This window comes from Nicotiana tabacum, chromosome 7 (assembly GCF_000715075.1).
Source record: "Nicotiana tabacum cultivar K326 chromosome 7, ASM71507v2, whole genome shotgun sequence".
In the NCBI taxonomy this organism is placed as follows: domain Eukaryota; kingdom Viridiplantae; phylum Streptophyta; class Magnoliopsida; order Solanales; family Solanaceae; genus Nicotiana; species Nicotiana tabacum.
In genome coordinates, this window is record NC_134086.1 from 22,043,460 (window position 1) to 22,055,231 (window position 11,772).

Sequence of the window (11,772 nt, forward strand, 5' to 3'; positions counted from 1 at the left end):
TCGGGGCTGATGATATATTTCATAATGTGAAAAGCAGAAGTTACATAAGGATAACTAATGAATGAAACTTGATCCTCATTCGAGGACGAATAATCTTAACCGAGGGAGAATGTAAAGCCCCAGAAAATTTTGCTTAGTAATTTAAGATTTCGTGGTGCCAAAGTAGGCTAAATATTTTATCTTGGGTACAAATTAGGATTAAGGATATTATGGATATCAATTGGATATATTAATAAGTGTATAAGTTATATTAGAAGTGAATTGGGGTCTAAGGAGAGGCCTAAGTCTAAGCCAAGTTGGAAAATTTCATAATAGACGAAAGTTGCAAATTAGTGCGCACAAGACCTCACTTTGGACAATTATATCTCCAGTTATATAAAGATTTGTGTGATTCACAGCCTATAAAATAAAATATTTTTAAGTCTAGTTTCCAACGCTTCAAACCTTTCGTCATTCGGACATTCCTAGACAAAGTTATGACCAAATTACCAAAGCAGCGCAGAAATTTGCACTACCGCGGCGCCCCATTCGGCGTCCAGCGCGCCGCGCCAGTAGTAATTCCAGTATGGTCCGAAATTTCATTTCCAAACACATTTTCCAAAGACTCCCCGTGCCCCGCGGCGTGGCAGTACAAAAAAATGGGATTTTAAGACCCGAACCTCATTTTATTTAACTCGATGGAAGGTTTATTTTTGGGTATTTTCTAAGCATTTCTAGAGTGAGAGAGAGGGGTTTTAGAGAGGGAAAGCTCTCCCCATCAAATTATTCCACCAAAATCTTGCTAAATCCTTGAAGATAATTAAGTGAAGGCCCCTAGATCTTCATCCCAAGAGATCAAAGTGCTAAGAGTTCTGGAAATTTTAAAGAGTAAGGAAAGCTTTATTGAGGTATGTATGGCTAAAACCCCCTTTTATTAGAAATTGAGCTCCGTTGGCATTTACAAAAGTGTGGTAAGAGCTGAATTGGTTAGTATATTGATTGTTATTACGCATTAATTGATTTGCAATTATCTACACATATACGTGAAGGTTGTGCCTCAATGTGAGTAATGTACCATTCTTGATAATTAGAGAAGTATGAAGAATACAATAATGTGTTGAAAAGCTTATGCTGCAAGCCAAGATCGAAACGGAGAATTATTCATGCTAGCTATGTGCTCACTTACCTGTGATTGCAACTTGATTTTTTTTTGTATATGTCTATGATCAAAACTTGTAAGATGAATATTGAAAATGGAAAATGAGGTGGTAATGGTGGCCTTGAGTGCCCCGGGATTGATATGATATATGTGAAATAAAGATTCTGACGTGATGACTAATGAGAAAGGGATAATGCCTAGATAAGGCAACCTAGCCGATCGGGTCGAGATCGGACACCAAGCCGCACATATGGTGGTAATGTGCTGATATTGAATTTCGGATAAGGGAAATGAAATATTGATTGAGATATATGCCTCCAATGAGGTGACCTAGCCGGTCGGGTCGTGATCGGACTCCGCTTAAGATAGCGGTGGCATTGAAAACAGTGATGACCATATGAAAGAGATGCCCTAAACTGAGTTTTGGAAATTATGTGAAGGATTGCATGAATTGCATATTTGATTTACTCACGTGACTTACTTGTACTTGCTTGATAGTTCTTTCTAGTAAAATGGTGTTTAGTTATACATACTAGTACTATTCCATGGTACTAACGTTCCTTTTGCCGGGGCGCTACATTTTTTTTATGAATGTAGGTGGCTCCATAGCGGATAGTGTCGATCGTGTGTAGCGGAGCATCCTTCTTCTAAAGCTCTTGGTGAGACCCCTTCTCCTTCGAGGGGCTATATTTCACATCTTCTTGTTTTGGACTTTTACTTTTGAGGTATATCCGGGGCCTTGTTGCCGACATTGCTATCATATCTTTTGTATCCTTACAGGTTCCGTAGACGTTTGTGTGGGTTATGTATGGGTATTGGATAGGTCAATGGACCATGTTGTAACCTTGTACCCTTGCTTTCTTCTACAATATAACTTGTATGGAACCTTGGAAGTCAACCACGTTTTAATGTTGTGATATGAAATGAACTAAGATGTTGAATGTGCTACCTCTCCTAGTTTAAATAAAGGTAAGCATGACTTCCTTATTCTTATTGAGTTGGGTAGATAGTGGTTGATAAGGCTTGCTCAGTTGGGTTCACTCGATTGAGCGCCGGTCGCGCTCCTCGGTTTTGGGGCGTGACAAACCATCAAGCCTCTCTCATTTTGTTCTTTCTCTCAACTCACCATCGCCTTATGGTGCCTGTGAAAGTTTTCACCAATAAGACTCTCTCATTTTGTTCTTTTCTTCTTATTTTCTCTGATTCCGCAGATGGCAAGGCATCAACTGTGATATAAATATCATGTGCTCTTGGCATGTCTAAACTCAGCACTCTCATAGATTATCTTGGAGGTCTTTTTTGGACTGTAATGTGGCTTTTGGACAGGGTTAGAAAGAAAGGATATCATAAAAGCTCAAAACAACTAAGATAACAAGGTTAATTTATTTACAACTTTGGGAATCCATTTTAAACTTTGCCCCAATTTCTAAAACAAGAGAATTTGATTCTAAGAAAAACTACCCCCACTCTTAACTTCGTGGGATTATGAAATATTTTATTTGGTATGATCGAACGGTAAGGCTGCCTACGTATCTTGTGGTGAAAAGAATCAGGTCAAACATAGCTCACAAGACTACTTTTGTTACTATTTTCCTTTTTGTTTTTCTCTTTTCCTTTTTTTCTTTTTTTATCTCTATTTTTCTCTTCTTCTTTTTAATTGAATTTTTTTGGAATGAAATTTCTAAAGTAAACCTATGGGGACATGAATCTAACTTGATTCCAAAAGGGGGGAGGTCAAAGAATTCAGCATAGGCTTAAAGGGGTACAAAATGGTATAAGTGTTTGGGTAGATGAAAGAGGGCCTCCCAATCCCTGAAAATGCCAAGTACAACACATGCAACTTGAGGATAAAAATTGAAGATCATGCATAATATTTCTTTTGCGGCATCGGCATTAGTACCATAGATATTCCCTCCAACTTTCTTTAGTGCCTTGTCAAATATATAGCTCTTCTTGGGTGATTTCTTCTTCAAAATAGATGTGCCCCGTCAATTCGGAGCAAACTCCCTTGGGTTTATCTTGTTACCTGAGGTACACTTGAACTCGAAACTACTCCCTTCAAATTGTCTGGGATGTGCTCTCCTTTAACGAATTCTTGTCACCCTATTAACTTCACAAACTATCCGTGCCAGTTTCACACAGTTCGGGCTTCAAATGATCTCAAAATGTCCAAATATATACTTATTTCCTTCAAGTGTCCTTATCATCTTCAAAATTGTTTCATTGCTTCATGATTAAACTAACTTTTAAGACTAGGACTAGAATTATGCGTGCATGTCATGTCACTCGAGCCAACATGAGTAAAAAAACTATAAAAGGAGAAGAGAACTAAACAAAAAATGACCAGAAATAACAAAAAACAGAAAATTGCATTAGACGGATGGTGAAAGGGTTTGAACAACAAGACAAACAAAACAAACTGGGGCACTACCCTGGAACAAAACTAGACAACACTAAATGAGCCACTACGACTAAACAAACTAAGCAAAATAAAAGGATAGAAGAGTTTGTGTCACAAGACAATATCCGGATTACAACCCTAAAAATTACCCAGACAACAGAAATGACAACAAAATATACCACCAAGACTCCTCCCCGGCTATCCAAGAGATGGAGCGTCTTTCCAATTACCAAGCACGACATCTTAGCCACTGAGTTCCGCATCAACATTACTAGGACCTTCACAAGTCTCCATCACATTGACTTTAGCAAATTGCATTTGGGTCCCTTTTGCCGGCTCGTTCTTAAGACCAACCTCTGATAGCGCTGAAAGCTTTGCGGCACGTGGACCTCCAAGGATCTCAGAAGAATTCTCATATTCCTTTTCAAAACAAATCATATCCACCATATGCGTCTCATTATGAATAGGCGCTGGACTTTGGCTAGTGTCTACTGCAGCTAGATTTTTCATGACAATATCGCCTGCATCAATAAGCTTCTGAATTGCTTTTTTCAGATGCTCAACACTTTTTTGTGTTGTGACCCAGGGCATCACAGCAGTGTGCACACCTTTGAGAATAATCAAAATTCTTTGGAAGAGGGTTCGACGCTTTTATTTGAATCGGCTTCAACATGTCCAATTGCTTCAACCTTTGGAACAAACTGGCATATGATTCTCCAATGGGCATGAAAGTATTTTCCATTTGCTTTTGCCTTTTTATCTTGTACTCTGGCCTCTGTTTGAACCTTTTGTGGGTAGGTGGTTGATATGCTTGAGGGGGCGTGTAAGACATTTATGGAAGTGGTGCAGGCCATCGCAGGTCTCGTGGGTGTGGAGCATAGGGTGGTGCATTATGGACGGAGTACTGGGAAGGTGATGTATAACTTGGTGGGTTTTATGGAGAGAAGTAGCATTTGGGAGGATTATCTGGAGCACATGAATATCCATGGGGTCGATATCGAGGCTGCAAGCGTTGAGCAGGAATGCCCACTGGATCCTGTCATTGGCGCTCAACAACATCTTTACTATTTCTCTTTCTTCCATCCAAACTTACTGAGATGTTCTGAATGTGTTTTGTAGTGTCTTTCAGTGCAGAATAACTCATGATTTTGCCTGACTTGATTCCCTCTTCTACCATCTCCCCCATTTTTACCACATCATTGAAAGGTTTACCCAAGGCCGGGATCAAATGACTGAAGTAGGTGGGCTCTTGGGCTTGTAGGAAAAGATCAACCATTTCACCAATCGGGGGACTGACTCGAGCAGCCTGTTCCTTCCATCTGAGCCCAAACTCCCTAAAGATTTCCTTCGATTTCTTTTCCATATTAGATAGGGAGGAGCGGCCTAGGATAATGTCTAGATTGTACCGAAAGTGTCGAACAAAATCCTGAGCCATATCATCCTATGCATGCCACTTATTGACATCTTGACGAGTATACCATTGCAAGGCTGCCCCAGTTAAGCTCTCACTAAAATACGCCATCAACAAATTATCTTTCCCGCCAATACTTCTCATTTCACTGCAGTAACCTCTCAGATGGGCTAATGGATCTTCACGTCCATCATATAAATTAAGCTTTGGCGTTTTAGACCCTTTCAACTTTCTGGATAGCTCATCTAACCCTTCTTTTCCTGTGAACTTTTCATTTTCAACATGAGGCTCATTTCGAAGGCTCTGATTGTATGAGTCAAAAATCTCGTGGGCAACTTCTAAGGGGTAATATTGGGCATCATGGGCTTTGAGTGGATGTTCGTTGTCGGATCTATGAAGGGAAGATTGTTGATAAGTTGTGATCATGGGGGTAGTGGATATGATAGGAGGGCAATTTTGGGGAAAAGTAATTGGAGGATGAGTGATAAGGCTACTAGGGTGACTGGGAAAGCTGTGATAAGTGGGTGGATATGGAGAGTATGGGGGATCATCTGGCACTATGCCGGAGTTTGGGTAAGGGTAGCATCTAAGAAGCCAGGTGGTGGGGGTAGTGCCTTACCGGTCATCCAAGCCTGATACATGTCCGCAATATGTTGTCTTAACATCCTTACCTCTTCAACTAACACATTGCCCTGTTCAACCAATTGCTTTTGTGCACCAGTACCAACCAACTCAATTCCGTTGCCGTCTGCCATTGCGTTTCGACTTTATGTTGTTGAGAAGAGTTACCACTTTAAGAACAACAAACCACCCACCCTTCTGCTATAATAAAGATAGTAAAAGGAACAAAATAAAGTCATCCCGTTAGCGTTAGGGCATTTAACATAAAACAATCTTATATTATGTGCAATGCACTTAGTCACAGTTATCGGTTCTAACATGACTTCGAGGGCATGAAGGTCATATGGCATCATCCCAATTTATTCACTTCAGCACTTCTCGGCTTGCTCATTTTCCTTCCTCTTTTTTTTAATTATCACTCTTTTCTTTACTCTCATATCTCATATCCTATAGTTTCACCCTTTTTTTCATTTTTTTCTTTTTCTTTTATATTTTTTTTACCTTAATGACTACGCTGACGAAAAAAGAATAAAATCTCTTTTTTTCTAGACTTAATGTACTATAATCTATTCTAAACCCAATCTTAAACGAGCAAATATTTTTCTTTTCCCCTTTTTTTAAAACAAATACTCTATGGGAATTATTAAGGAAAAATCCTAGAAGAGAAAAAATATTTTTTGATTTTTTTTATGAAGGAAATCTAAAGAATAAACCACAGAAAAATATTTTGAATTTTCATTTGATATCCCGACGCAAGATTTCGAAACAAGCAATGAAAAAGATAAAACAAAATATTTTTGGATTTCAATTTCTGATTGGCTAAAGGAGAAATTCTAATGATAAACAAAAGATAAAGTATGTTTTTTTTCCTTCTACGTACAATGTCCTGAAGTTCTACTGAAAATAGAAAGAATTTTTTTTTTTATTTATTAATTTCCGAAAGAAGAACCTCAAAGAAAAATCTTTTTGGCTTTTGGAATTAATATCTTAAAGAAAACTTGTAAAGAGATATCAAAAGAGAAAAATCTCATTTTTTTTTGAGTTTTTAGTCCTATTATCCTAAAAGAAATATAAAAGCAATTGTTTTTTTCTAGATATTAACTTTCTAAAGGAAAAACCACCTCAATTTTTTTAAAAAAATTTAATTTCTAGGAGTAGTATTTCTAAAGAAAATTCTAACAGAAATATAAAATGCAAAATATCTCTTTCTTGGATTTTTGATTTATGATACATTTTTCAAATACCAAATACGAAATAATAACAAAAGACTCGATAAACTTAACTAGACTATGATAGACTCTAGCATCAACTAAATGACTGAACACTACTATACAACACTAGAAAGTAAAACATGAACAATAGACTCAAAAAAAAAAAAATCCTCAGGCAGCTCCTTAATGCAGTAGTCCTGGGATATCTGTCATGCTCAAACTCCGGTAAGTAGATCCACACCTGTATGACAAAACTGAAACCAACACTCTGTGAGACAATAACATTCCATATTAGACACATGCAAGACATGGTTGTGACTATTTTTCTAAAATTAACCTATGTGGCTAAAAGTGGCTAAAAATGCAAGATTTGGCTAAGACCCTGCGAAGCCAAGAACCTAAACTCACTAGGAAGACCGGACCCTATGTGGGTTGCCTATGTATCACGCCCCAAAAGACGAGAATCAGGTATGCGTAGTTCAGGCAGATTGGATACGGTTGAGAATTAAAAAAATAGTTTATTCGGAAAAAATAATATTTTTTATCTTTCGTTTTGAAAAATGATGAAACATGTAAACTCTTTTTGGATTTTCTTTTCTTTTTTTTTTTGATTTTCAGAAAATGATGAAAAGTGCAAAATCTTTTTTTTTTTTTGAATTTTTCATGTTTTTTTTTTGTCTTTTTCTTAACAAAAATGTGGTAGAAAACATAATTGGGTCCTACTTGCTTTATTTTCATACTTCACCCTCTCTCTTTTTTCTTTTTCATTTGTCCTCAACTATCATTGATCTGCCAAATAACCCTCTTACCCTTGAAGATTGCAACAATGTAGCACATAAGATGCATCTGGATGGTCTTTTATTTTTGGGTACACCTGTCTTAGATGGACATAACACTTGTGTTGACTCCCCAAAGTCAAATGCATATGATGTAGAAAAGCATTTCTACTACGGATGCGGCATGAGGTTGAGTTATTCTATGTTCAAAACTTGGGTATGTTGTTCTAGACTTGTGTACCCGAGCGGACAACTTGAGCCGGGAGGAGGGGGCTACGTACCGGGAACCAAAAGGCCATCCGATTTTGTAACTTGTCCGAGCCTATTCCTAATTTAAGGTATGACACTAACAGAAGAGGAGTCACACCAGCGTGCACATCCCTGAAGATGAGAAAAGAAGGGTTTCGTAGAAGTTTATATACAGTTCAGATAATATGAAAGCGGTAAAAGCAAAATTTAGCACATTAGGCCCAAACATGTAATTAAAACCAGATAATAAATAAAAGCCAAATATAACAATTATTCTAAGCTCGAATTCTTGAATCCTGAACAAGAGATTCTGGGTTCGATCCCCAGCAAAGTCGCTAGAGCTATCACACCTCCTTTTTCACACCCCGAAATCCAATTTAAGTGACAATCGAAATGAGATTATTTTATTTAAAATTCAGAGTTGCCACTTGGGATAATTTTTGGTGTCCCAAGTCACCGGTTTAAATCCCAAATCGAGGAAAGGTTGACTCTGTTTTACAGTCCGTGAACACAAAAATTCGGGTAAGGAATTCTGTTAACCCGAGAGAAGGTGTTAGGCATTCCCGGGTTCCGTGATTTTAGCACGGTCCCTCAACTGTTATTATTGGCCTATTTATTTGATTTTAAAATAACTTTGAAACCTATGTGCATTTTTAATCCTTTTAACCGCTTTTAATAATCCGATTTTTATACAACTAATTACTTGATTATACGTCGCGAATCGTGTCACGGGAACCGTATCCATGATCCACAACATGTTTATTTTATTAACAAGATTAAATTGTGGTCGGGTCACATAAATGTACCCCCGATTTTAGAAATTAAGTGTCATAACCACGTCATGGGAACCATACCCGTAGCTACAATAATTTATTTAATTAATGCGCCTAAAGCAAACTATGAGATTTCAAGGCATTTTCTACACTAATTATGATATCGATGTGAGGGCCATAGACTAGGTGATTGTATGGCACACCTCAACTTATTTAAAGAAAAAGATTTGTGCTCAAATTAAAGCGAATTACGGGTATTCATACTAAAAAAATTAATTCAAGATTAGGTATCACAACCACGCTATGGGAACCATACCCGTAATTGTGATGATTTAATTACGTGCATAAGAAAACTACAAAGTTCGTAATTCTATTATCTTAAAATGATTATACCTTAGCCACGAGAGTCAGGAAGGTGCACAACCGAATGCCTCCTTTTAAGTTTTCAATCCTAAAGCACAATTTTAAACTTAAGGAAAACACAAACCCAAGAAAAACTAGAGAGACTTGTCTTTCAATTCAAACGAAAATGTAGCTGACTCTCAAAGCCAAAAAAAAAAAAACAAACAAACAAACTAAATAGAATTTTGCACAACCAGTTCTGCTTTCTGGTTTTCTTATCCGGAAAATGGCGTGCCCTTTCTACTCTACAACCCCAAAGAATTAAACAGAATTCCATGGTTTTTGATTAAAAGGGAATCAAACTTTCTTATAAAAACAGTACTTATTCAATAGAAGCAATAATAATTTCGTAATTGTGATTTCATTTTTAAGCTATTGAATGAACTATTAATCACAGATCTTGAAATCTCAAGTTACTACAAAGAAATATCTCAAACATGGACAAAATTTGATAGCATATGGATAAGCGAGGCTCACCTCTATTATAGACCAGCTAACCGCTAGAGAACTAACAAGTAAATGAGTCTGGACCTCAAACTAGACCGACTCACCGGATCTTTTGACGGAACTCGGTTACTCGACTAATTTTCGCTAGAGTTTGGTCCTCCACTATTGTAGGAATTTTTTGGACTAAACCGCGTTGTAGGAATTTTCTCTTTTCTTAAGAGTTGTCAGAATTTGTGGTCCTTTTTGGCTGGAAATCTTCAGGTGTGTCCTTGAAGTGTAGAAAAAGATGAAATTTAGCAGGGGATCTCTTGCTGTGTGTGTTTTCAGCGTGAGTGTGCGTGTTTTGTGAAGAAGATAACCGGTAGTGATGGGTCGTTAGTTTCAATGGTGGTCGACGATGGGGTGGCTTGGAGGGATGGCTCGCTAGTGTGAGATGGAGGTTTCCGGCGAACTGTGGTGGCTGGTTTAGCGTAGGAGATCAGGGGTCCAAGTCTGGTTGGGTGGTGCGAAGAAGGAGACGTGAGAGGTGGGGCTAGGTCTGCGGTTGTCTGCTATGTCTGCGGTTGTCCGCTTTTTTTTGTCCTAGGTCTCTTTTTTTAGCTTCTCTCCCTTCATTTTCAGCTCATTTCTCTTTATATGTATATATCTAGGGTTCAATTAAAGGGAAGGGGTGTTGGGCCAAGGGTTAATTTTGGGGCAATGGAGGGTTTGGGCTCAAGGGCTAGTCCGAAATTAGGCCATCTTCTTGCCCAAAATTGAGCTAAAATTGTCTTGAATTAGCTAACAATTGGGCTTTCTTAGAAAATCTGGATTTTATTAACTAGAGGGCCTAAGTTTTCCTTACTTAAAATAGTGTAAAGTATTTATAAAAATGTAAGACTACTCCTAATTAAGTAAAATAAACTATTAAAGATAAACCATAAATGAAACTGTTTTCTTTTTGGTATTTTTACAAGATTAAAATGACTACAAGGCATTAATGAAACTATTTTTTGTAATTTTTATTTTCTTATAATAAAATAAAGCAAAAGAGTCAAAATTAGTTGAAATAGCGATATTAGTCCTAAATTAAATATTTACATGTTAAAATATAAAAAATCTCGGGGAGATTCAAAAATCACATGTCTACACCTCCGTCAGAGACATTTTTGTCCGAAAAATTTAGATGTGTATAAATACTACTTTTTCAGATTTTTAGGTCATTTTATGTTAGTTGAGCACGTTACACCGATTTTTGTCTATTTTGAGTAATTTTGTAGCTTACTTAGCAATTAATCTTAGACTCTTATCTTGTAATTACAATTTATGGATTATTCTTCATCTCAATGTATGATTTTTTCTTCAATTATGAGTAGCTAAATCCATTAGCTAGGGCTGTGGCTAACCCTAGTGGGTACTTAATGGGTCTCTTATTTTAGGGCTTAGATATTTATGGGTAACTGTTATATGGCCAGATTTATGCTTTCTATGTTGAATTAGTGGTTGCAAAAACTAATTTGTTCCTTTTTTTACTTAGGCTCTTCTTGAGAAAGAGAGACTAGGTCTACGAATTTCAAGTCAACAAGGAATTGTGGTGTATTCAAGAGATTGATAGCCCCAATTAAAGGGTTAAACCTAGAGATAGTAATACCCGACTTGAGCCAATATTGCTTGCACAAATTGAACACCCAATAGGGCTTGAGAAAGCCAATTAGGGCAAAGTCACTATTACTACTGAGAGGTGTAGAGTAAGTAGCTTCGTGCATTGGCTATATCACGATACCAACTATAACATTATTGCCCTAAGTTTTAGATCCCGTTAGATACTTGCCTAGGAGTAAGTCACTTCCCTAGTGCCTCTTTACCCATTTAAAAAAACCTACAAAAGTATCTACTTAGCTTAATTTCATGCATCATTAGTATAAAATTAGAAGTAACAAACAAACAAGAATGATTGGAAGTGCAAGAAATTACATCGCACAGTGCTAGGTTAGATAAGAACCCAACTCCAAACATTATCTTAGCTCCCTGTGGATTTGATCCCGACCTTCTCGGGTAAAAGTTGCATCGACCGCTCTTGTCACTCTGTAGTGGTGTAGGGTTGGACCCGATCAACTACGAAGTCGGCCAATATTTGAGACTTGATGGCTATTCGGGGTTAATATTCGATATCGTACCCGCCGAGTTCGACTGCCCATTTGGCCAATCGGCCTGATAGTTTGGGCTTATGCAAAGCATTTCCAAGAGGATAAGTTGTTAGCACACATATTAGATGACACTGAAAATATGGCTTTAGCTTCCTAGAAGCGCTTATTAATGCAAGTGCTAACTTTTCTAAGTGAGGGTATCTTGTTTTAGCATCTC

The 11,772-nt window shown here is 37.4% G+C and overlaps 1 long non-coding RNA gene across 2 annotated transcripts; it reads right to left on the reverse strand.

Annotated features, from left to right (window-relative positions):
- Nucleotides 1-6,756: 6,756 nt before the first annotated feature.
- On the reverse strand, nt 6,757-10,042 carry LOC107789010 (uncharacterized). Of its 2 annotated transcripts, XR_001648746.2 has the most exons (3): nt 9,460-10,042; nt 7,840-7,939; nt 6,757-7,036 (listed from the first exon to the last, which is right to left on the reverse strand). It is a non-coding gene; the product is annotated as an uncharacterized LOC107789010 (long non-coding RNA). The 2 variants fall into 2 exon arrangements; XR_001648747.2 differs by lacking the exon at nt 7,840-7,939.
- Between the last annotated feature and the right edge of the window lie 1,730 nt (nt 10,043-11,772).